General features: G+C 44.5%; 1 non-coding gene across 1 annotated transcript; it reads left to right on the top strand.

Annotated features, from left to right (window-relative positions):
• Positions 1–3,968: 3,968 nt before the first annotated feature.
• Positions 3,969–4,075, top strand: LOC120363436 (U6 spliceosomal RNA). Its single transcript, XR_005578989.1, has one exon. It is a non-coding gene; the product is annotated as a U6 spliceosomal RNA (small nuclear RNA).
• Positions 4,076–24,075: the final 20,000 nt, after the last annotated feature.

Here is a 24,075-nt window from a genome sequence, read left to right as displayed (position 1 = left end):
CCTTAGCCCCCGACCCCTCAGCCATGCCCACTGTTTTGACATCACTCTATCAACTCATAATATATTACACAGCATACTTACTTATACAGTTTAATAGAAATTATCTTTATGAGGCCATATTTTTTTTTAATCTATTTTGTTCATTTTGATTATTTTGGTCCAAGTGCTTGGAACTAGAAAGCATTCAATAAACATTTGTGGAATGAATGAATTGAATGTCTACTTGTTGAATGACTTCACCTTCATGCTTTTACTTAAATTTCAGTCACCTTGAGAGGTATGTGTTACTCCATTTTACCTATAAGGACAGCCACCTTTAAAACGTTTAAGTAACTTGTACAAATCACAAGTTAACAAGTTGAAAAGTGAAACTGGGGACCAAGGTCTTTTTTAAAAATTTCATAACTAGTGCCGTTTTCAGCTGTCTATGTGGCTTCCTCCCACGGTTATTTGTGAGACTCAGAGGAAAGTCAAATTCATTCACACCAAACTGGTGTCCAGGAGTAAAGCAAATTTCTCTAAATGAAGGCAGAACTTCTCCAAATAACTGCAAAGAAAAAGTTAGAAATGGGCACTTACTCATAACTGTATTTGTTCTTAAAATAATTCACACATTTAAAAAACAAAAATTTAAAAGTATTTAAAGTAGAAATTATTAAGAAATATATAAGTAAACATATAACAAATCACTTACATTCATCAGGTTTAAATATTTCCTTGTCCAGGCGTGGTGGCGCACGCCTGTAATTCAAGCACTTTGGAGGCCAAGGTGGGTGGATCACCTCAGGTTGGGAGTTCAAGCCTGACCAACATGGTGAAACCCCATCTTTTTTTTTTTTTTTTTTTTTTTTAAAAAAAAAGAACTATTCCTTGATGGAGTTTTGGTTGAAAAGAATCAAGATAAACTTCATGGGCCGGGGACGGTGGCTCACTCCTGTAACCCCAGCAGTTTGGGAGGCCTAGGCAGGTGGATCACCTGAGGTCAGGAGTTCGAGACTAGTCTGACCAACATGGTGAAACCCCGTATCTACTAAAATTAGCAGAGCTTGGTGGCAGGTGCCTGTAGTCTCAGCTATTCAGGAGACTGAGACGGGAGAATTGCTTGAACCTGGGAGGCATAGGTTGCAATGAGCTGAGATTGCACCACCGTACTTAAGCCTGGGTGACAGAGCGAGACTCTGTCTTAAAAAAAAAAAAAAAAAAAAAAAAAAAAAGATGAACATCATGAGGCCTGACTGGAGGGATTTTGGACAAGGCAAAGTGATACGGATTTTTTTTTAAGGGTGAAGGAAGATGAAAAGAATAAACCAAAAAAAAAGTCACCTAAATAATTTGGACGGATGATATTCCCTAGTCCTCTGGAGGCTGATGATCTCAGAGAATCTTTCTTTGTTTTAAAAAATCTAACGCCTAATTAGCCTTTGTCTTTGGGACAAAGGTTGTATAGTCCAAATAGAGATTATCTTTACTTAGAATAGAAAACCCGCACAAAGCCAGTAGAAAAGCTATTACCCCCTCATCCCAGAGCCGGTCAACCCCAAACCCAAGCTCCTCCCTCACATTTGTATCACAAACTATGGAGCAGGTTTCCCTTGGTTAATCTGGAAAACTGAAAAGTGGCTATACTGAAGGGTACACACATCCCACCAATTTGTAGGTATGGCTATGATTAATTTGCCCCAAGATTTATGGGAAAAGGGGAAGGAGACAGTTTTTTTGTTTTTCTGTTTGTTTGTTTTTTGAGATGGAGTTTTGCTCTTGTTGCCCAGGCTGGAGTGCAATGGCACGATCAGCTCACTGCAACCTCTGCCTCTTGGGTTCAAGTGATTCTTCTGCCTCAGCCTCCCAAGTAGCTGGGATTACAGGCATGCACCACCATGCCTGGCTAATTTTGTATTTTTAGTAGAGACAGGGTTTCTCCATGTTGGTCAGGCTTGTCTTGAACTCCCGACCTCAGCTGATCCACCTGCCTCACCTCCCAAAGTGCTGAGAATACAGGCATGAGCCACTGTGCCCTGCTGCCTTTTTTTTTTTTTTGAGACAGTCTTGCTTTGTGGCCCACGGTGGAATGCAGCTCACTGAAACCTCTACCTCTGCCTCCGCCTCCCAGGTTCAAGGGATTCTCCTGCTTTAGCCTCCCGAGTAGCTGAGATTACAGGTGCCCACCACCATGCCCGACCAATTTTCTTATTTTTAGTAGAGACAGGATTTCGCCATGTTGGCCAGGCTGGTCTTGAACTCCTGCCTCAGGGGATCTGCCCGCCTCAGCCTCTCAAAGTGCTGGGATTACAGGCGTGAGCCACTATACGTGGCCTGAAAAGGAGTTTTATATGTCACCGTGACTTCCCACTTAAAATCAATATAAAAACTGTAGCATCTCTGCTGGTTAATAATTAAATACAAGATATAACAATATTGGTATGATGCCTTTTTAAATCACATGCTGCAGATAACTGAGTAAATGCAGCTATTGCTCTAACAATGCAATGCACGAAAGGATAGCCAGGACACTTTGCTGGGCCTCAAGAGCCTCTAGCTGTCTTTCTTCCTCATTCCTCCCAAGCTTACTTGTTGCAGGTAGAAAATCAAGAGGCAGCTATTCGGGAGGCAGGAGAATCACTTGAACCCGGGAGATGGAGGTTGCAGAGAGCTGAGATTGTATCATTGCACTCCAGCCTGGGCAACAAGAGTGAAACTAGAAAAGAAAAAGAAAAAAACAAGAGGCAGCCACCTAAATAACGCAATGGGATAGGAGGGTGTGGGGTCAGGGCCATTTAGCCTGAACTGCCCCACCTGCCTAAGATAATTGCATTTGAAGGGATCCTTGAAATAGTTAAATACACAAATTTTGAAGAAGAATTTAAGTGATTTCCAACCTGGGACTGTAGCTGCTTCTCCAATTTCCCTACCCAAAGGAATGAGACTGGACTATTACTGACAATGCCTGTACTCAAAACCACAGTAGTGCCTGCTTCTCCGTGGTTTCAGTTACTCAAAGTCAACAGCAGCCCAAAAATATTAAATGGAATATTCCAGAAATAAATAATTCATAAGTTTAAATTGCACCCCATTGAGTAGTGTGATTAGTTCTGCTGTCCTGCTGTGTCTTGCCCAGAATGTGAATCCTCCCTTTGTCCAGCGTATCTACACTGTAGAGTCCCTGTCCCTTCCTTCTGGCCACTTAGTAGCCCTCTGGGTGATAAGGTGTTGAGTATCTCAGAGCTTGTGCTCCAGTAACCCTTATTTTACTTAATAATGGCCGTAAAGCACAAGAGTAGTGAGGCCAGCAATTCAAAAATACCAGAGAAGGCCTGTAATCCCAGCACTTTGGGAAGCCGAGGTGGGCGGATCACCTGAGGTCAGGAGTTTGAGACCAGCCTGGACAACATAGCAAAACCCTATCTCTACTAAAAATACAAAAATTAGCTAGGTATGGTGTCGTGGGCCTGTAATCCCAGCTACAGGCAGGAAAATCGCTTGAACCAGGGAGGTAGAGGTTGCAGTGAGCCTAGATCACACCCCTGCACTCCAGCCTAGGTGACTGAGCAAGACTCCGTCGTTTAAAAAAACAAACAAACAAAAAAAAGTCAAAGAGAAGCCGGAAGTGCTTCTTCTAAATGAAAAGGTGAAAGTTCTCAACTTAATAAGAGGAAACCATTGTATTTTGAGGTTGCTAACATCTGCAGTAAGGAATCTTTTTTTTTTTTTTAAGACAGGGTTTCACCATGTTGGTCAAGCTGGTCTTGAACTCCTGACTTCAGGTGATCCGCCCGCCTTGGCCTCCAAAGTGCTTGGATTACAGGCGTGAACCACTATGCCCAGCCAGTAAGAAGGAATCTTATACCCCTCAGATAGTGAAGAAAGAATAAGAAATTCATGCTAAGTTTTGTTGTTGCATCTCAAACTGCAAAGCTCATGACAACAGTGTGTGATAAGTGCTTAGATAAGAGAAAAAAAAAAAAAAACCCGTGCTCGCTTAGGCAGCACATATGCTAAAAAAATTGGAATGATACAAAGATTAGCACGGCCCCTGCGCAAGGATCATGCGCGAATTCATGAAGCGTTCCATATTTAAAAAAATAAAATAAAATAAAAAAGAAAAAAAACCATTAAAATGTGGGGGTGGAAGTCATAAACAGAAATGTGTTCCGCTTGATGGCGATGAGGTTCGGTACTACAGACAGTTTCAGGCTCTGAACGTATCCCCTGTGGATAAGGGAGCAGGAGGGCTACACTAGTCCCTGTTCAGCAATCAGTTGTAGAGATGTCTCTAGAATTCCTCCAACCAAGGCAAAGCTCCACCCAAAGCACTAAGAACCATAAAACTGGTATGTCTGATCTGCTCTTGTTTTCGTTTTTGTTTTATTTTATTTCATTTATTTATTTTTTTGAGACGTAGTCTTACTCTGTCACCCAGGCTGGAGTGCAGTGGCACCATCTCGGCTCACTGCAATCTCCGCCTCCTGGGTTCATGCAATTCTCCTGCCTCAGTCTCCTGAGTAGCTGGGACTATAGGTGTGTGCCACCATGCCCGGCTATTGTTTTCGTTTTAGAGACAGAATCTCACCCTGTCACCCAGGCTGGAGTGCAGTAGCAAGATCACAGCTCACTGCAGCCTGAAACTCCTGGGCTTAAGAGATCCTTCTGCCTGGGTCTCCCAAGTAGGTAGGACCACAGGCATGCACCACCACACCTGGCTATTTTTTCATATTTTTTGTAGAGAGGGGGTCTTGCTTTTGTTACCCAGCCTGTGATCTGTTTAGTAAAATATGTTACTAGATGTTAGAGCTACATCTCCTGCTACCCTGCCTAGTAAGCATAAATAAAATATTCGCTGAGTATAATTAAATATTCATTTAGTGAAATAACGGAGTAGGAATCTAAGAACTAGGTGCTGACCTAATCTGTACCCAATGTGTAAGATATTACATGGGATCAGATCCTTAGCAAATATCTTTAGATTGATCCACAGTAGACCAACAGGATATATATATTTTAAAACCTGTTCAAAGTTTTAGACAACTAGGGCCAGGCCCAGTGGCTCATGCCTTTAATCCCAGAACTTTGGGAGGCTGAGGTGGGTTGATCGCCTGAGGTCAGCAGTTCGAGACCAGCTTGGCCAACATGGTGAAACCCCCATCTCTACTAAAAATACAAAAATTACCCAGGCATCGTGGGGCATGCCTGTAATCCCAGCTACTTGGGAGGCTGAGGCAAGAGAATTGCTTGAACCTGGGAGGCGGAGGTTGCAGTGAGCTGAGATCACATCACTGCACTCCAGCCTGGATGACAGAGTGAGACCCTGTCTTAAAACAACAGTAAAAAAACCTAGATCTTAAAAAGTTAAAATATAACTTTCTTGAGAGTCATGATTACATTTAGCAACTTCAATCATTGCCACTGAAAAGCTTGGCTTTAGTTTTAAGCAACCACTATAAAAACTATGACACAGAGCTTGCAAGGGGTGGGCTCTAAAGAGTTACATTACATAGCTAAATCATAGTAGTTGCTTAGCTGTCTTTATACTAGACATCAAGTCAGACAACTGGAATTCAACTCCTATCTACTTAGCTCTCAGACAAGTCACTTAACCTCTTTGCATTTCATCTGTAAAACAGAAATGATAATACATTCCCGTCTCATTTGCTGGATCAATGTAGGTCAAATAACATAAGTATGGAATTACTCTAAGAGTCTATGGCTCTGTGCAAATGTTAATTTTTTTTTTTTTTTTTTTTTTGAGACGGAGTTTCGCTCTTGTTACCCAGGCTGGAGTGCAATGGCACGATCTCGGCTCACCACAACCTCCGCCTCCTGGGTTCAGGCAATTCTCCTGCCTCAGCCTCCTGAGTAGCTGGTATTACAGGCACGTGCCATCATGCCCAGCTAATTTTTTGTATTTTTAGTAGAGATGAGGTTTCACCATGTTGACCAGGATGGTCTCGATCTCTTGACCTCGTGATCCACCTGCCTCAGCCTCCCAAAGTGCTGGGATTACAGGCTTGAGCCACCGCGCCCGGCAAATGTTAATTATTTTTAACATAAACTACAACGATGGTCAAAATGGCCAATATTGGCCACAGTCACACAGGATTCTTCCCAATCCCTTGAAATCACCTTCTGATCACATTCTATATTATTTTATATATATATATATATATATATATATATATATATATATTTTTTTTTTTTTTTTAAGACGGAGTTTCGCTCTTGTTACCCAGGCTGGAGTGCAATGGCGCGATCTCGGCTCACCGCAACCTCCGCCTCCTGGGTTCAGGCAATTCTCCTGCCTCAGCCTCCTGAGTAGTTCGGATTACAGGCATGTGCCACCATGCCCAGCTACTTTTTTTTGTATTTTTAGTAGAGATGGGGTTTCACCATATTGACCAGGACGGTCTTGATCTCTTGACCTGGTGATCCACCCGCCTCAGCCTCCCAAAGTGCTGGGATTACAGGCTTGAGCCACCGCGCCCGGCCTATTATTATATTTTATATATTTCTAGTAGATGGACAGCAAGAAAAATGTACTAATGTCTTTCAACTCTGTTTATGACCCCTTAAAGAAAACAATGTGGTAGTCTTATGTTTTCATTGGAGGTATAAGTGGCAGCAAAAGCTTGGAACCAACCTAATTGTCCATCAGCGGGGGCTGGTGAAATAAAGTATGACTATTTCATCCTATATAGGATGCTATTCAACTTTCAAAAAGAAACCAGGGAAGCTCTTTAGGTACAGTTATCAGAAGACCTCAAATGTATATAGTTAAGTGAAAAAAGCAAATGCAGACCTGTGTATGTAGTATGCTACTACTTAGGTTTAAAAAAGGTGAGTAGGCCAGGCACAGTGGCTTATGCCTGTAATCCCAGCACTTCGGGTGGCCGAGGTAGCAGACCACATGAGGGTGGGAGTTCGAGACCAGACTGACCAACATGGAGAAACCCTGTCTCTACTAAAAATACAAATTTAGCTGGGTGTGATGGTGCATGCCTGTAATCCCAGCTACTTGGGAGGCTGAAGCAAGAGAACTGCTCGAACCCTGGAGGTGGAGGTTGCAGTGAGCTGAGATCTTGCCATTGCACTCCAGCCTGGGCAACCAGAGCAAAACTCTGTATCAAAAAGAAAAATAAAAATAAAAAAAAATGGGGGAGTTTGGTGGCCGGTGTGGTAGCTCATGCCTGTAATCCCAGCATTTTGGGAGGCCAAGGCGGGAGGATCACCTGAGGTCAGGAATTCAAGACCAGGCTGGCAAACATGGTAAAACCACGTCTCTACTAAAAATACAAAAATTAGCTGGGCATTGTTGTGGGTGCCTGTAATCTCAGCTACTCAGGAGGCTGAGGCACAAGAATCACTTGACCCCAGGAGGCCAAGAGTGAGCCAAGATCATGCCACTGCACTCCTGCCTGGGCCACAGAGTGGGACTCTGTCTCAAAAAAATAAAAATAAGCCGGACGCGGTGGCTCAAGCCTGTAATCCCAGCACTTTGGGAGGCCGAGGAGGGTGGATCACAAGGTCGAGAGATCGAGACCAACCTGATCAACACGGTGAAACCCCGTCTCTACTAAAAATACAAAAAATTAGCTGGGCATGGTGGCACGTGCCTGTAATCCCAGCTACTCAGGAGGCTGAGGCAGGAGAATTGCCTGAACCCAGGAGGCGGAGGTTGCGGTGAGCCGAGATCGCGCCATTGCACTCCAGCCTGGGTGACAAGAGCAAAACTCCATCTCAAAAAATAAAAAATAAAAAAAATAAAATAAATAAAATAAAAAAGTTAAAGAATAACAGATGCTGGTGAGGTTGTGAAGAAAAGGAACACTTACATACTGCTGGTGGAGGTGCAAATTAGTTCAGCCATTGTGGAAAGCAGCGTGGCAATTCCTCAAAGAACTTAAAATAGAGCTACTATTCGACCCAGCAATCCCACTACTAGGTGTATACCAGAAGGAATATAGGTTATTATTATAAATATCCATGCACTCATGTGTTCATTGCAGTGCTATTCACAATAGTGAAGACATGGAATCAACCTAAATCAACTGGAAAAAGAAGACGTGGGTTGGGTGCCATGGCTCACTCCTGTAATCCCAGTGCTTTGGGAAGCTGAGGGAGGTAGATCACCTGAGGTCGGGAGTTCGAGACAAGCCTGGCCAACATGGTGAAACCTGTCTCTACTAAAAATATAAAAGTTAGCTGGGCATGGTGGTGCACACCTGAAATCACAGCTACTCGGGAAGCTGAGGTGGGAGAATTGCCTGAACCTGGGAGACGGAGGTTGTAGTGAGCCAAGATTACACCATTGCACTCCAGCCTGGCTGACAAGAGTAAAACCTTGTCTCAAAATAAAAAAATAAAAAAATAATTACCCAAGTATGGTGGGACATACCTGTAGTCACAGCTACTAGGGAAGCCGAGGCACAAGAATCATCTGAACCCAGGAGGCAGAGGTCACAGTGAGCCAAGATGGTGCCATTTATATTCCAGCCTGGGCAACAGAGTGAGATTCTGTCTCAAAAAAAAGAAAGAAAAAGAAAAAGAAAGGAAAAAAAAATAAAAGAAAGAAAAGAAAAAAACCGGGTGAAGTGGCTCACATCTGTAATTCCAACACTTTGGGAGGCTGAGGCAGGCAGATCACCTGAGGTCGAGAGTTTGAGACCAGCCTGACAACATAGAGAAACTCCTTCTCTACTAAAAATACAAATTTAGCTGGGCATGGTGGTGCATGCCTGTAATCCCAGCTACTTGGAAGGCTGAGGCAGGAGAATTGCTTGAACCCAAGAGGCAGAGGTTGCCATGAGCTAAGATCGCACATTACACTCCAGGCTGGGCAACAAGAGAAAAACTCCATCTCAACAACAATAATAAAAATAATGATAGAAAATCTGGTTACATATGTACCATGGAATACTATGCAGCCATAAAAAATAGGTCATGTCTTTTGCAGCAATATAGATGGAGCCAGGACCATTATTCTAAGCAAACCAATGAAGGAACAGAAAATTAAATACTGCATGTTCTTAGTTATAAGCGGGAGCTACACAAGAACGCATGGACACTAGGAGGTAAACAGCAGGCACTGGGGTGTACTTGAGGGTAGAAAATGGGAGCAGGGAGAGGATCAGAAAAAATACCTATTGGGTACTATGTTCATTACCTGGGGACAAAATTTTCTGTACACCAAACCCCCATGACACATAGTTTACCTGTATAACAAATCTGTATATGTATTCTGAACCTAAAATAACAAAGAGTGGGAGAAAGAGAGAAGAGAATCTGGTGGGCTGGGTGAGGTGGCTCACTCCTCTAATCCCAGCACTTTGAGAGGTTGAGGTGAGCCGGGCATGGTGGCTGGAGTGCAGCAGTGCAATCTTGGCTCATGCCTGAAATTCCAGCACTTTGGGAGGCTGAGGTGGGTGGATCACCTGATGTTAGGAGTTCCAGACCAGCCTGGCTAAGATGATGAAACCCTGTCTCTACTAAAAATAGAAAAAATAGCTGGTCATGGTGGTGCACGCCTGTAGTCCCAGCTACTCTGGAGGTTGAGGCAGGAGAATCGCTTGAACCCTGGAGGTGGAGGTTGAGGTGAGCCAAGATCGCACCACTGCACTCCAGCCTGGGCAACAAGAGTGAAACTCTATTTCAAAAACAAAACAAGCTGGGCGCGGTGGCTTACACCTGTAATCTCAGCACTTTGGGAGGCCGAGGCGGGTGGATCATGAGGTCAAGAGATCGAGACCATTCTGGTCAACATGGTGAAACCCCGTCTCTACTAAAAATACAAAAATTAGCTGGGCATGGTAGCGCACGCCTGTAGTCCCAGCTACTCGGGAGGCTGAAGCAGGAGAATTGCCTGAGCCCAGGAGGCAGAGGCTGCGGTGAGCCGAGATCGCGCCATTGTTGCACTCCAGCCTGGGTAACAAGAGCGAAACTCCATCTCAAAAAAAAAAAAAAAAAAAAAAAAATCAAGAAACAATTTAAACATGAAATGAAAGTAACTTTCTTCGAATTTTTTTTTTTTTTGAGACAGAGTCTTACTCTAATGCCAGGCTGGAGTGCAGTTGTGCGACCTTGGCTCACTGCAACCTCTGCCGCCTGGGTTCAAGCAATTCTCCTCCCTCAGCCTCCCAAGTAGCTGGGATTATAGGTGCCTGGCACCGTGCCCAGCTAATTTTTGTATTTTTAGTAGAGTCAGTGTGTCACCATCTTGGCTAGGCTGGTCTTGAACTTCTGACCTCGTGATCTACCCACCTCAGCCTCCCAAAGTGCTGAGATTACAGATGTGAGCCACCACGCCCAGCCCCAAAATTCTTTTTTTTTTTTTTTGAGACGGAGTTTCGCTCTTGTTGCCCAGGCTGGAGTGCAATGGCGCGATCTCGGCTCACCGCAACCTCCGCCCCCTGGGTTCAGGCAATTCTCCTTCCTCAGCCTCCCGAGTAGCTGGGATTACAGGCACACGCCACCATGCCCAGCTAATTTTTAGTATTTTTAGTAGAGACGGGGTTTCACCATGTTGACCAGGATGGTGTCGATCTCTTGACCTTGTGATCCACCCACCTCGGCCTCCCAAAGTGCTGGGATTACAGGCTTGAGCCACCGCGCCCGGCCCCCAAAATTCTTATAGTGTGGTTTTTTGGTCACCAAAACTCTTGTCACAAGAGGCAGTATTTTGTTAACAAATGAACGACTAGCTCTGGGGATTGAAGATGTACAGGAAGATAAGTGGCTTATTTTGCTATTTAATCAGCTTTAAGTCTTTAACAAGTATACTTTGATCTCTTGAAAATGACAACTCAGCAAAGGATTTAGGGTTGTAATTCAGGATGAAATGAACAGAACATGAATAGGCAACAAGAGCAAAACTCTGTCTAAAAAAAAAAAGAGTCTAATAATGTTTTCTTTCTTGATCCAGGATTATAGGATTATGTTCACTTTAAGACAAATTATTGAGCAAATCACATACACTTCATGCACTTTCTCCTCTGGGTGTGTATACTTCGAACTCCTGACCTCTGATGATCACGTCATTCTGTAATCCTAGACAGATTGTGATTAGGCAGTTCCCCTGTCTGAGGGGTGTTCTGAGAGAGTCAGAGGCTCCAGTCTAGGGGGATATGAAATGCGTTCACCAAAATGGAAATTTAAAAAATATTTAACTTTTATTTTAGATTCAGGGGATGCATGTAGATTAGTTACATGGGTATATTGTGTGATGCTGAGGTTTGGGATACAGATGATCCCGTCACCCTAGTAGTGAGCATCATTTTTCAAACCCTGTCCACCTTTCCTGCCTGCATCCAAAATAGAAATATGAAAATAATTCTCCAGCCGGGCATGGTGGCTCAAGCCTGTAATCCCAGCACTTTGGGAGGCCGAGGCGGGTGGATCACAAGGTCAAGAGATCGACACCATCCTGGTCAACATGGTGAAACCCCGTCTCTACTAAAAATACAAAAAAATTAGCTGGGAATGGTGGCGCGTGCCTGTAATCCCAGCTACTCAGGAGGCTGAGGCAGGAGAATTGCCTGAACCCAGGGGGCGGAGGTTGCGGTGAGCCGAGATCGCGCCATTGCACTCCAGCCTGGGTACCAAGAGCGAAACTCCGTCTCAAAAAAAAAAAAAACAAAAAAACAAAAAAAAACAGTTGTTACCAGATTGCTGGCAGTAAAAACCCTAATGTATTCATTCGTTCATTTACTTAGATCAGTACAACCCGATTCTTTGCCAAAACCTCTGTGTTACTGCTTGTCCCGTCTCCGAAGAGGCTGTTCCGGTCAAATCAAGAGGAGATCAGACGTCCAGCCCTCCACTTTCAGCAGCCGAAACTGAGTTCAGAGACTGCCCTCTGAAGGGAGGTGGTGAAAGGAAGGTGAAGGCAGAGGGCCTTCAACAAAGGAAAAAGGGAAGTTGAATTTATCTTCTTGTTTTTCTCCCTGAGGCGATGGAAACAGATATCAGAGGCGGGGCTCTCCAGGCGGCTTGCTGTGCTTGCCTGTGTGCGCAGAGCGCTCTTCCTTGCCTCCAGCTTGCTCTTTCTCCAGCCCCAACTTCCTTCCTCCAGCCTCCCTCCTTTAGCTCTTGGCTTCATTCTGTTTTGTTTTTTTTTTTTTGGTTTTAAATTCTGTTTGTTCTTCATTCTGTTTTTCTGTTTTGTTTTGTTTTTTGTTTTAAAAGACAGGTTTATTAAAATATAACTTACATAGAGTGAAATTCACCCTCTTTAGGTATACAGTTCTATAGTTTTATAACTACCCAGACATAGAATATTTTCTTTCTTTCCTTTTTTTTTTTTTAAAGACAGGATTTCACCATGTTGACCAAGCTAGTCTTGAACTCCAGACCTCAGGTGATTTGCCCGCCTCGGCCTCCCAAAGTGCTGAGATTACAGGTGTGAGCCACCACGCCTGGCCAACATAGAATATTTCTATCAAGACATAGACCATTTCCAACTTGGTATGGTGGCACACACTGTAGTCCCAGCTACTTGGGAGCCTGAGACGGGAGGATGGTTGGAACCCTGGAGTTTGAGGCCGTGGTGAGCTATGATCATGCCACTGCCCTCCAGCCTGGACAACACAGTGAGACCTTATCTCTAAAAAAAAAAAAAAAAAAAAAAAAAAAAAAAAAAAATTATAATAAATAAAAATGAAATATAAGAAATGAAACTTGGCTATAGTTTTGAAACTCCTCTCTGGGGAGCAATTCTCCACCTTTGACATTTAATTTTATAATAAAATAAAATTTCCATCACCCCTCAAAATTCCCTATGCCTCTTTAGTCAATTTTATCAAATGGTTTCTGTTCAAAATCATCTCTGCTGCTTATTGATTTTGTGCTGTGGACACCGGACTTGGCTTACCTGTGCCTCAGTTTCTATATTCTTAAGTGGGGATAATGATAGAAACTAGCTCATGGGGTTATTGTGAGGAGTAAACGCTCAAAGATGACTTGTCATCATCGTTATTGTGTGCATAGTTAGTGTTCTATAAATAACAGTTTGTCATGTGGGCAGGCACAGTGCTGAAACCTTGGTATGTTTCATGCTTGCTTCATGTTCAAGAGTCTGGCACCAGCTTACAGTTGGTTTTCTCTAATTCACAGAATTTTATGATCCTGGAACTGGTGGGTACAAGAGATTAACTAGTCCAGTCCCCTGCCTTCCATGACAGGATAAAATATTGTTGCTATCATCTTTTTTTTTTTTTTTTTTGAGACGGAGTTTCGCCCTTGTTACCCAGTCTGGAGTGCAATGGCGCGATCTCGGCTCACCGTAACCTCCGCCTCCTGGGTTCAAGCAATTCTCCTGCCTCAGCCTCCTGAGTAGCTGGGATTACAGGCACGTGCCACCATGCCCAGCTAATTTTTTGTATTTTTAGCAGAGATGGGGTTTCACCATGTTGACCAGGATGGTCTCGATCTTTTGACCTTGTGATCCACCCACCTCGGCCTCCCAAAGTGCTGGGATTACAGGCTTGAGCCACCGCGCCTGGCTGTTGCTATCATCTTAAAGAGGAGCTCAAAGGCAAATCTGTTCACCTAAGGGGGGAAAAAATGGAAGATTCAATGGAAAATGAGAAACAACAGGCAAGGCATAAGTCACTCAAGGTAATCCTAACAGCTAAGAAGTGCTAAAGGAGGATCAGATATCAGATTTGCTTCCAGATCTAGAGCTTTTTTGACTACATCATAACATTAATACAAGCATCTTCTCTAGATCTTTGGCTGCAGTTAGCGACAGTAACTGTAGCAATGAGCAAAGACTAAATTAGAAGGGGAAAACTTGCAAGGCCAGTTTTGCACAGTTTCCTTCTGTAGCCATTCATTTGCTGTCTGTTCTGTTGTAGCCTTTTTTCCCCCCTGCCTTTCCCTAATAAACATTTCCAGTGGAAAGAAAGAAAATACAGCCTGGGCAACATGGCGACACCCTGTCTCCACTAAAAACATAAAAAATTAGTCAGGCACAGTGGCGCACGCCTGTAGTCCAGCTACTTGGGACACAGAGATGGGAGAATCACTGAGCCCAGGAGGTCGAGGCTGAAGTGAGCCGAGATCACGCCACTGCACTCCAGCCTGAGAGACAGGTGTGAGACCCAGAAAGAAAAGAAAGAAGGGCCGGGCGCGGTGGCTCACACCTGTAATCCTAGCACTTTGGGAGGCTGAGATGGGCAGATCACCTGAGGTCAGGAGTTCGAGACCAGCCTGACCAATATGGTGAAACCCCATCTAAAGAAACAAATAAAAGAAGGAAAAAAAGAAAAGAAGGAGGAAGGAAGGAATGACAGAAAGAAAAATAAGAGAAAATGAAAGAAAACAAATGCAGGAGGTAGGAAGGAAAGGAGGGGAGTGGAGGAGAGGGGAGACCAGGCATAGTGGCTCACGCCTGTAATCCTAACACATTGAAAGGCTGAAGCAGGAGGACCCCTCGAACCCAGGAGTTCAAGACCAGCTTGGGCAACATAAGGAGACCCTGTCTCTGTTAAGAAAAAACAGAGAGAGAAAGATGCTTTTTCCTGCTTGAATGTCTGTATGAGCAGCTATGGGGCTGTGACCAGGCCTGGGAATGAGTAGTCTATCACCCACATACCTAAGTATCTACCTGTGGGGCCAGACACTTTAGGATACCCTAGGAAGTATTATCTTGAGAAAAAGACCACTCGATCACTCAAAGCTAACCCTAAGGCATGCACAACTTGCCTCTCCTGCCCCCACCAGCCCCAGCACCTGAAATACAACTTTGAATTTTTTCCCTTCAGCCGAATGCCCAACTGCTTCATTAAAGTGCAAATAGACTCTAAAAGAGGTATGAGAGTAATTGTACTAAGTAACAATGACTCAGTGTTCCTCCAATCATTCTGATTACATTTAGGAGAAGATCCCTAACACTTGCTAATCATCCTTGTAACAAAAGATCCCACCCTTTAGCAGGCAAAGGTATTAAACTAGATTTTTTTTTTTTTTTGAGACAGAGTCTGGCTCTCTTGCCCAGGCTGGAGTGCAATGGCATTTTCTTGGCTCACCGCAGCTTCTGCCTCCCGGGTTCAAGCAGTTCTCCTGCCTCCCTCCCAAGTAGCTGGGATTACAGGTGTGCGCCACAATGCCCGGCTAATTTTTATATTTTTAAGTAGAGATGGGTTTTCACCATGTTGATCAGGCTGGTCTCAAACCCCTGACCTCATGATCCTCCCTCCTCAGCCTCCCAAATTGCTGGGATTACAGGCATGGCTAAATGAGCCACCATGCCTGGCTAAACTAGATTTAAGAATACTGTTCTGTAGTTCCAGCTACTCCGGAGGCTGAGGCAAGAGAATCACTTGAACCCAGGGGGTGGAGGTTGCAGTGAGCTGAGATCTCTCCACTGTACTCCAGCCTGGTGACAGAGTGAGACTCCATTTCAAAAAAAGAAAAAAGAAAAGAAAATTAATATATATAATGTACACTAACATTCACTCATACACTAAGATACATAAGTTGTCTTCAAAGGCAGAGTTATTGTGCAATTAATCACATTTATACAAGGATGTCAGCTGTTGAAAATGATAAAAGCATCTCAGTAAGCATTTCTAGAGTTGTGTTTTACTTAAAAATCTTGTTTTGGGATTAAGATAGTAAAAGATCCATTCCATTTCTCTTCTATGATGCAGTAACCTTTTATTTTAAATCCAATGATTCCTGAAACATAAATACCAAACATAACTCAATCAACTCTTCTCTCCTTTTCTAATTTGTATGGATTGGAAGAGCCCTTTGAACTAGCTGCAGCAGCACCTTGGGCCTTGACATCGCTTACATCATCACTGGACTCCAGGTTCTCAGATTCGGCTTTACTCTGCCCTTCCCCACAATGCCTGGCACACAGCAGGTGCTCCCTTAAGAAAGCAGGAAGTGTGTTGGCCGTGCGTGGTGGCTCATACCTGTAATCCCAGCACTTTGGGAGGCCGAGATGGGTGGATCACCTGAGGTCAGGATTTGATACCAGCCTGGCCAACATGGTGACACCCCATCTCTAGTTAAAAAAAAAAAAAAAAGAAAGAAAGAAAGAGAGCAGGAAGTGTGAAGAAAGCAAATGGCTTGTTTTACAGAGCTCTAAATTTATTCAAAATGTTAAAAGATTTTGCTCTTCCTTCCAAATTATTTTACAATTAAAAATAATCAAGGTCAGGCATGGTGGCTCACGTCTGTAATCCCAGCACTTTTGGGAGACCGAGGTGGGTGGATCATCTGAGATCAGGAGTTTGAGACCAGCCTGGCCAACATGGTGAAACCCTGTCTCTACTAACTATACCAAAATTAGCCGGGCATGGTGGCGGGCACCTGTAATCCCAGCTACATGGGAGGCTGAGGCAGGAGAATCACTTGAACCCGGGAGACAGAGGTTGCAGTGAGACAAGATAGCGCCACTGCATTTCAGCCTGGGTGACAGAACAAGACTCCATCTCAAAAAAAAAATCAAAACTATTGTGTATTTTGTCAGCCAGTGTATGAGTTGCTTCTTCCCTTTCTCACTCGGCACCAGCCCCTGCCTCTCCAACTATTTTCCTCCCTCTCTCTGCTCTCAATATTGCTATAAGATTGTAAATAAAACCCTCCTCTTCTCTTCCGGAAAGCCCTGCTCAGAGTGGCTTCTCCAGTTTTCGGCCCAGGGCTGCAGGTGAGGCTGCCTCAAGAGATGGATGCCTGAGGGGCAGAGAACGCTTTGATTTCTGGGAGAACAACTCACTAGTTTTTTTTATCTGTTGAGTGGAGGATTATTGTCCTTTTTGTCTTATGGACACTTGCCCAGAGCCAAATATTTGGTTTAGAGTTGTTGGGACTCAGAAAATGATACCCCAAAATATGGAACTAAAGAAGCGACCTTGGGCTGGGCTCTGTGTCTCATACCTGTAATCCCTGCACTTTGAAAGGCTGAAACAGGAGGATAACTTGAGGCCAGGAGTTAGAGACCAGCCTGGGCAACATAGTGAGACCCCATCTCTACTATTAAAATAATAAAAAAAGAAGCAGCCTCAAGGTCTCTCTGACCGGCCCCCTTCCTGTCTCTCTGATCTTCTGTCTCCTTCTAAAGTGCAGAATGAGACCATTCTCTGAAGTTCCATTATCCTAGAAACTGGGCCCCTGAAGAGGAAACATAATTACCTTCAATTCCTTCCCTGAAATTTGTTCTTTTTTTTGGAGATAGGGTCTTGCTCTGTCACCCAGGCCAGAGTGCAGTGGTGTGGTCACGGCTCACTGCAGCCCCAACTTCCAGGGCTCAAGTGATCCTCCCATCTCAGCCTCCTGAGTAGCTGGGACTACGGGTGCATGCCACCACACCTGGCTAATTTTAAATTTTTTTTTGTAGTGGCAGGGTTTCACTATATTGCCCAGGCTGGTGTCAAACTCCTGAGCTCAAGCGATCTGCCTATCTAAGCTTCCCAAAGTGCTGGGATTACGGTGTGAGCCACTGCACCTGGTTTGAAATTTCGTTAACAACGGAAGATTAAAACATATCACAGAGGAAGAGTCTGTGCCACACTTGGAGTCCAGAAAAATTATCCTAAACCATTGTTCTCCAGTCCCATTCAATCTCCAAAGAAAATGATTTACTTGCCATTCTCTGAGCATTGGGTCCATTCTTTCCCCCTGAAAATCATTTTCTCCTGGACCTCCCATCTTCCCTTCGCCTGTGAAGAAGGGCATATAAGCGCCTGTACCCTGCTGAGTCACTGGGTAATCATTCTCTTGTGATTCCCCCATGCTATGCACATTAAAATGAATTTTGTATGCCCTTCTGCCTATTGTCAGCTCATTTTCAGCAAACCTTCAGAGGATGAAGTGGAAGCTTTTTCTCTTTTTCCCTACAGGGTTCCTCTGCCTCTTCTCTGGTCTCCTCAGGCATGGGTTCATGACGGCTGAGTCTGATGACTGTACCAGATATCTGCCTGTGGATGTTAGGGACAGGACAAATGGCACATGACTAGAATGTGGCTTGATTAAGCCCTGGCTTCTCAGAGCAGGGGCAACGTAAATGTTTTGATTTTTTTTTTTTTTTTTTTTGAGATGGAGTCTTGCTCTGTCGCCCAGGCTGGAATGCAGTGGAGTGATCTTGGCTCACTGCAACCTCTGCCTCCCGAGTTCAAGCAATTCTCTTGCCTTAGCCTCCCAAGTAGCTTGGATTACAGGTGCAAACCACCATGCCTGGCTAATTTTTGTATTTTTAGTAGGAACAGATTTCACCATGTTGGCCAGGTTGGTCTCAAACTATTGACCTCAAGTGATCCACCTGCCTTGGCCTCCCAAAGTGCTAGGATTACACATTTGAACCACCATGCCCTGCCACATTTTCTTTTTTTTTTTTTTTTTTGAGACAGAGTTTTGCTTGTTACCCAGGCTGGAGTGCAATGGTGCGATCTCGGCTCACCGCAACCTCCGCCTCCTGGGTTCAGGCAATTCTCCTGCCTCAGCCTCCTGAGTAGCTGGGATTACAGGCACGTGCCACCATGCCCAGCTAATTTTTTGTATTTTTAGTAGAGATGGGGTTTCACCATGTTGACCAGGATGGTCTCGATGTCTTGACCTCATGATCCACCTGCCTCAGCCTCCCAACGTGCTGGGATTACAGGCGTGAGCCACCGCGCCCGGCCAAACCCTTGCCTTTAACTAATAGAGGACCATATGGTTCTCCAGCGCTTTGTCTGTCACCTCCACCAAGCTGCAGGCATCCTCATCCTGCCCTGAGCCCAGCTGGTAGTTGCTGTCCATGTCCCTGGCAAAAACATGTCCATCACTGATCACGGTTTACCCCACAGAGGCCCAAAGCCACTGAGGAGACAGCACCAGCCTGGAGATGAGGGTGGGCATGTTCTTCTCCTTAACACCCATGAAAGGCCCACTGTCTATATTCAGCCTGACCCAGACTTCATGCTTTCCCTTCTAAATCTGTGAAGGCTGTATGGTGCTGCCACCAGAGTCACCCACCCGGACTGGGTAGAGTTCCTGAAGCATCCCAGGTTCTGGGGTATGAAGCAAGAATCTCTGCCTGGGGTTCCAAACGGATGGTTGTTGAAGAGGCCAAAGCCATATACTGTGCCCCTCACAGGGGATGGAATGGTGAAGCCGGGGCCACAGAAGGCAACCTGGAATCTCACACGGTCCCAGCTTCCCCTGAATTTCAGCATCCTATCCAAGGGACCGGGAATCATTCCCTGTCGGCCATCATGTTTGGCGCATAATTCAGGCACAAGGCCTAGATGGCCCTGTGCCCAAAGCACAAGGTACAGAGGTTGCTGTCAGCTGTCAGCATCACCGAGTGGCCATTTCCTGCGGCCACCCTCACTGTGAGCACATCCAGCTGCACTTGCACAAGCATCACTCTCTTCTTCGTGGGCTCCAACAGCCTGATGACACTGTAATTGTTCTGGAAACAGCCCCAGAAGAAGACCCAGCCATCTTCAGTGAGGACTACTGTGTGACTGTCTCCTGCTGACACCTGTCTTGTCTTCTCTTGCAGTTCCACTTCCCCGGGAACCATCCCTGAGCCCTCCACTGATGTGCCCCTTCCCACAGCACCCTCATCATGGCAGCTGAAGCACTAGACCCAGCCATTTTGCTCAGACACATGACAGTGTGCATATCCCCAGCCCCAGCCTACACAGCATCCTCTGGAACCAGCACCAGGGCTGGTTACTTTCTCTTTTGAAAGTTGATTATGCAAATTGGGTCATTCTTGTGATACCCAATTAAATCAGAGTAGAGAAGACAGATTGGAAAAGCATCAGCGCACATAGCACTGATACAATAACTGAATTCTCCACAAGCCCAGTTGCTACGATGACCTGCTTTAGGTAAGATCAGGTTCACCAATAGCTGCTGAAACGTCCTGCTGTGACTCTAAGACTAGCTTTACCTACCACCATCACTCACCAATCAGAGCTTGCCAGCTCCCAAAAGCTTCTCCAGTGCCAACAAGCTCTCTTTCAAAACCACATGCACTATTTCCCTTTCTTTTTTTCTTCTTTCTTTCTTTCTTTCTTTTTTTTTTTAGATAGGGTTTCACCATGTTGATCAGGCTGGTCTTGAACTCCTGACCTCAGGTGATCCGGCCACCTTGGCCTCCAAAGTGCTTGGATTATACAGGCATGAGCTACCACGACCAGCTCTAATATTTCCCTTTCTAATAAAACTCCCAACCTTCTCCTTGTCCTTCGGACACACCTCATCTGTGTGTATGCCCCAAACTGCAATTCTCTGATTGCCAAGGAAAAACATTACATTTAGAGATTTGTCTTTATACTTTTCTTTTCACTTTGACTCTCTGTCATACTCTCACCCAGCTCTGCTGGGCCCACATTGCCCTGGCCCAGTGTTCAGCACCAAGCCTGATTCAGTTTTACAGGGTCTCTGTGAGACTGAGGGTGAAGAAGGCAGCCCCAGTCAGGTTTCCTGGTCAGGAGGGCTCAGCTGGAAGGGGCGGGAGCTAAAAGCATGCAGGAGGCAGTACCCCTCACTGCCTGGGTACAATGGTTCTTCAACTTCTTGTTTTTGGGGATGAAATCTTCTGGGAGTGATCTTCTCTTAGTTATATACTTGGATGAAATCTTCCGGTCCTCAGCACAGGCTGACCTCAAAGAATGCCAGTGCTCACCAGCAGGGCCACCGACCAACCAGAGCACCTGCTCTGCAGGCCTCATCCCAACCCTGGATGAGAAAGGGCATGTATACATTCTTAAAGGTTTTCTTTTCTTTTTTTGAATTGAGACAGGGTCTTGCTCTGTCACCCAGGATAGAGTGCAGTGGCACGAACAAGTCTCAATGCAGCCTCAATCTCCTCAGCTCAAGCGATACTCCCACCTCAGCCTCCTGAGTAGCTAGAATAACAGGCATGCGCCACCCACCACGCCCAGATGATTTTTCTATTATTATTATTTTTTTTTATAAAGACGGAGTTTCATGATGTTGGTCAGGCTGGTCTTGAACTCCTGACCTCAGGCGATCTGCCCGCCTTGGCCTCCAAAGTACTTGGATTACAGGCACAAGCCACCACACCTGGCCTGATTTTTCTATTTTTTGTAGTGATGAGGTTTTGGCATCAAATTGCACCTGGCCGAGGTTTTCTTACTTAAGCTTTCCAAGTCTTAAAAAAATGCCTACAACTGGCCGGGCATGGTGGCTCATACCTCTAATCCCAGTACTTTGGGAGGCCGAGGCAGGTGGCTCACCTGAGGTTAGGAGTTTGAGACCAGCCTGACCAACATGCTGAAACCCCATCTCTAAAAAAATAAATAAGAATATATTTTTAAAAAATGCCTACAATTACTGGGTGCGCTCTCTCTCCTATATATGCCCAGCTTGGCAAAATTAGTTCTACTTGAATAAACATGTTTACACTGTTATAGGCTCTGTTTATTTGATTCTTGAACAAGTTTGGATTGTTGTATGCTATCTAGAGACAAACTGCCAATACGTATCATCAGAGGTCAAATGTTCTCGTAATTTCACTTTTTTTCCCCCTTTCATTTATTCTTTTCTTGAAATTAAATTTCTTTGTATTTTTTAAAATTAATTTTTCTAGAGACAGGGTCTCTCTATGTTGCCCTCTTCCCTGATAAGAGGTATCAATAAACAAAGCAGATACAAATCCCCGTCCTCAAGGAAATTATATTCTAATGTCTCTAAGGGTAACATATATAAGGTCAAGCCTCTCCTTTTCTTTTTTTTTTGAGACAGAGTCTCACTCTCACCAGGCTAGAGTGCAGTGGTGTGATCTCGGCTCACTGCAACCTCTGCCTCCCATATTCAAGCAATTCTCCTGCCTCAGCCTCCCGAGTAGCTGGGATTACAGGCACTCACCACCATGCCCAGCTAATTTTTGTATTTTAGTAGAGATGGGGTTTCACCATGTTGGCCAGGATGGTCTTGATCTCTTAACCTTGTGATCCGCCCTCCTCGGCCCCCCAAAGTGCTGGGATTACAGGCGTGAGCCACTGTGGCCAAGGTCAAGCCTCTCATATGACACCTTATGCTAGTAAGGATTTGAATTTATAAATGTTTGACTGTAGAATGCTCTGAAGCTTAGGGAGAGCTTGAAGGCTTCTCAGGGGCGTTAGTGCAACCTAGATACCAATGTGAACCACAAAAAACACTAAAGAGGAAGCTATTACTTTCTGTATCACATGTTATTTTCACAGTAAATGTGTTTTAGAATTTAAGGTTTTTTTTAAAAAAAGCACCTTTACAATGATATCATAGAAAGTATATGAGAACAACAGGAATGGCCACCTCTACCCACCGCCCTACACCTCAATCCAATTTGTTTTGTTTTTTTGTTTTGAGATAGAGTCTTGCTCTATTGCCCAGGCTGCAATTCAGTGGTGCAATCTCAGTTCACTGCAACCTCTGCCTCCCGGGCTTAAGCTATTCTCCTGCTTTAGCCTCCTGAGTAACTGGGACTACAGGCGCAGGCCACCATTCCTGGATACTTTTTGTATTTTTAGTAGAGACGGGGTTTCACCCTGTTGACCAGGCTAGTCTCGAATTCCTGACCTCAGGTGATCCACCCACCTTGGCCTCCCAGAGTTCTGGGATTACAGGCGTGAGCCACAGCACCTGGCCTCAATCTAATTTGGAATCAGGGAAATAGGACATACTGCCCTGAAGAGTCAAACTCTACTGAACAAGGGAAATGTGAAAAGTTAGTAGATGCTGCTAAGTAAGCTGCTTAATTGCATGGACACAACTAAAGAAAGAATGTGTGAATTAGAAGGAAGGGGGCTTTGATCTGCAATGGTAGTGAGGGAAAGAAAAATGAAAGAAGGAAATATTTGCAGTGGAAGGAGAGGTGACAGGCACAGTTTCAATCCTTGAGGCAGGTGTTGCCAAGGAAGTTTTAGAACATCTTTTGCGGATTGGACTTTGGGAATGGGTTCAGTACCAAAAAATATTTGCTGCTATTGAAAGATAAGCTTAAGTACATTAAAATTTTAGAGAGTTTAGAATATAAAGTTACAGTTAGTAAGAGAAACAAGTTCTGGGTTCTATTGCACAATAAGGTGACTATAGTCGATGATAATATACTTCAAACTAGCTGAAAGATGGCCAGGTGCAGGGGCTCACACTTGAAACTCCAGCAGTTTGGGAGGCCAAGGCTGGTGGATCACTTGAGGCCAGGAGTTCAAGACTAGCCTGGCCAACATGGTGAAACCCTGTCTCTACTAAAAATACAAAAATTAGCCGGGTGTGGTGGCACATGTCTGTAGTCTCAGCTACTCAGGAGTCTGAGGCAGGAAAGTCACTTGAACCCAGGAGGTGGAGGTTGCAGTGAGCCAAGATCATGCCACTGCACTCCAATGAGACTCTGTGTCAAACAAACAATCAAAAATAGCTAGAAGAGAGGATTTACTTATTTAAATTTTTAATTTCTAATTTTAAATATTTATTATTATGGGTACTTAATAGGTATATATATTTACGGAGTACACGTGATGTTTTGATACAGGCATGCAATGTGTAATAATCACATTAGAGTAATTAGAGTATCCATCATCTTAAGTATTTACCACTTCTTTGTGTTAGGACCATTTTCATTCCAGTTCCACTTTTAGTTTTTTGTTTTGTTTTGTTTTGTTTTTTGAGATGGAATCTTACTGTGTTGCCCAGGCTGAAGTGCAGTGGTGTGATCTCAGCCCACTGCAACCTCCTCTGGAGTTCAAGCAATTCTGTTTCTCACTCCCCCAACCCCCCAAGTAGCTGGGATTACAGATGTGCAGCATGATGACCAGTTCATTTTTGTATTCTCAGTAGAGATAGGGTATCTCCACATTGGTCAGGCTGATCTTGAACTTCTGGCCTGAAATGATCCACTCTCCTCAGCCTCCCAAAGTGCTGGGATTACAGGCATGAGCTACAGTGCCCAGCCTGTTATTTATTTTATTTTATTTATTTATTTATTTATTTATTTTATTTTATTTATTTATTTATTTTTTTGAGACGGAGTTTCGCCCTTGTTACCCAGGCTGGAGTGCAATGGCGCGATCTCGGCTCACCGCAACCTCCGCCTCCTGGGCTCAGGCAATTCTCCTGCCTCAGCCTCCTGAGTAGCTGGAA

This window comes from Saimiri boliviensis, chromosome 4, assembly GCF_048565385.1.
Source record: "Saimiri boliviensis isolate mSaiBol1 chromosome 4, mSaiBol1.pri, whole genome shotgun sequence".
NCBI classification, from domain to species: domain Eukaryota; kingdom Metazoa; phylum Chordata; class Mammalia; order Primates; family Cebidae; genus Saimiri; species Saimiri boliviensis.
The sequence above is the reverse complement of the archived record's forward strand: the minus strand, read 5'-3'. Positions and strand labels throughout refer to the sequence as shown.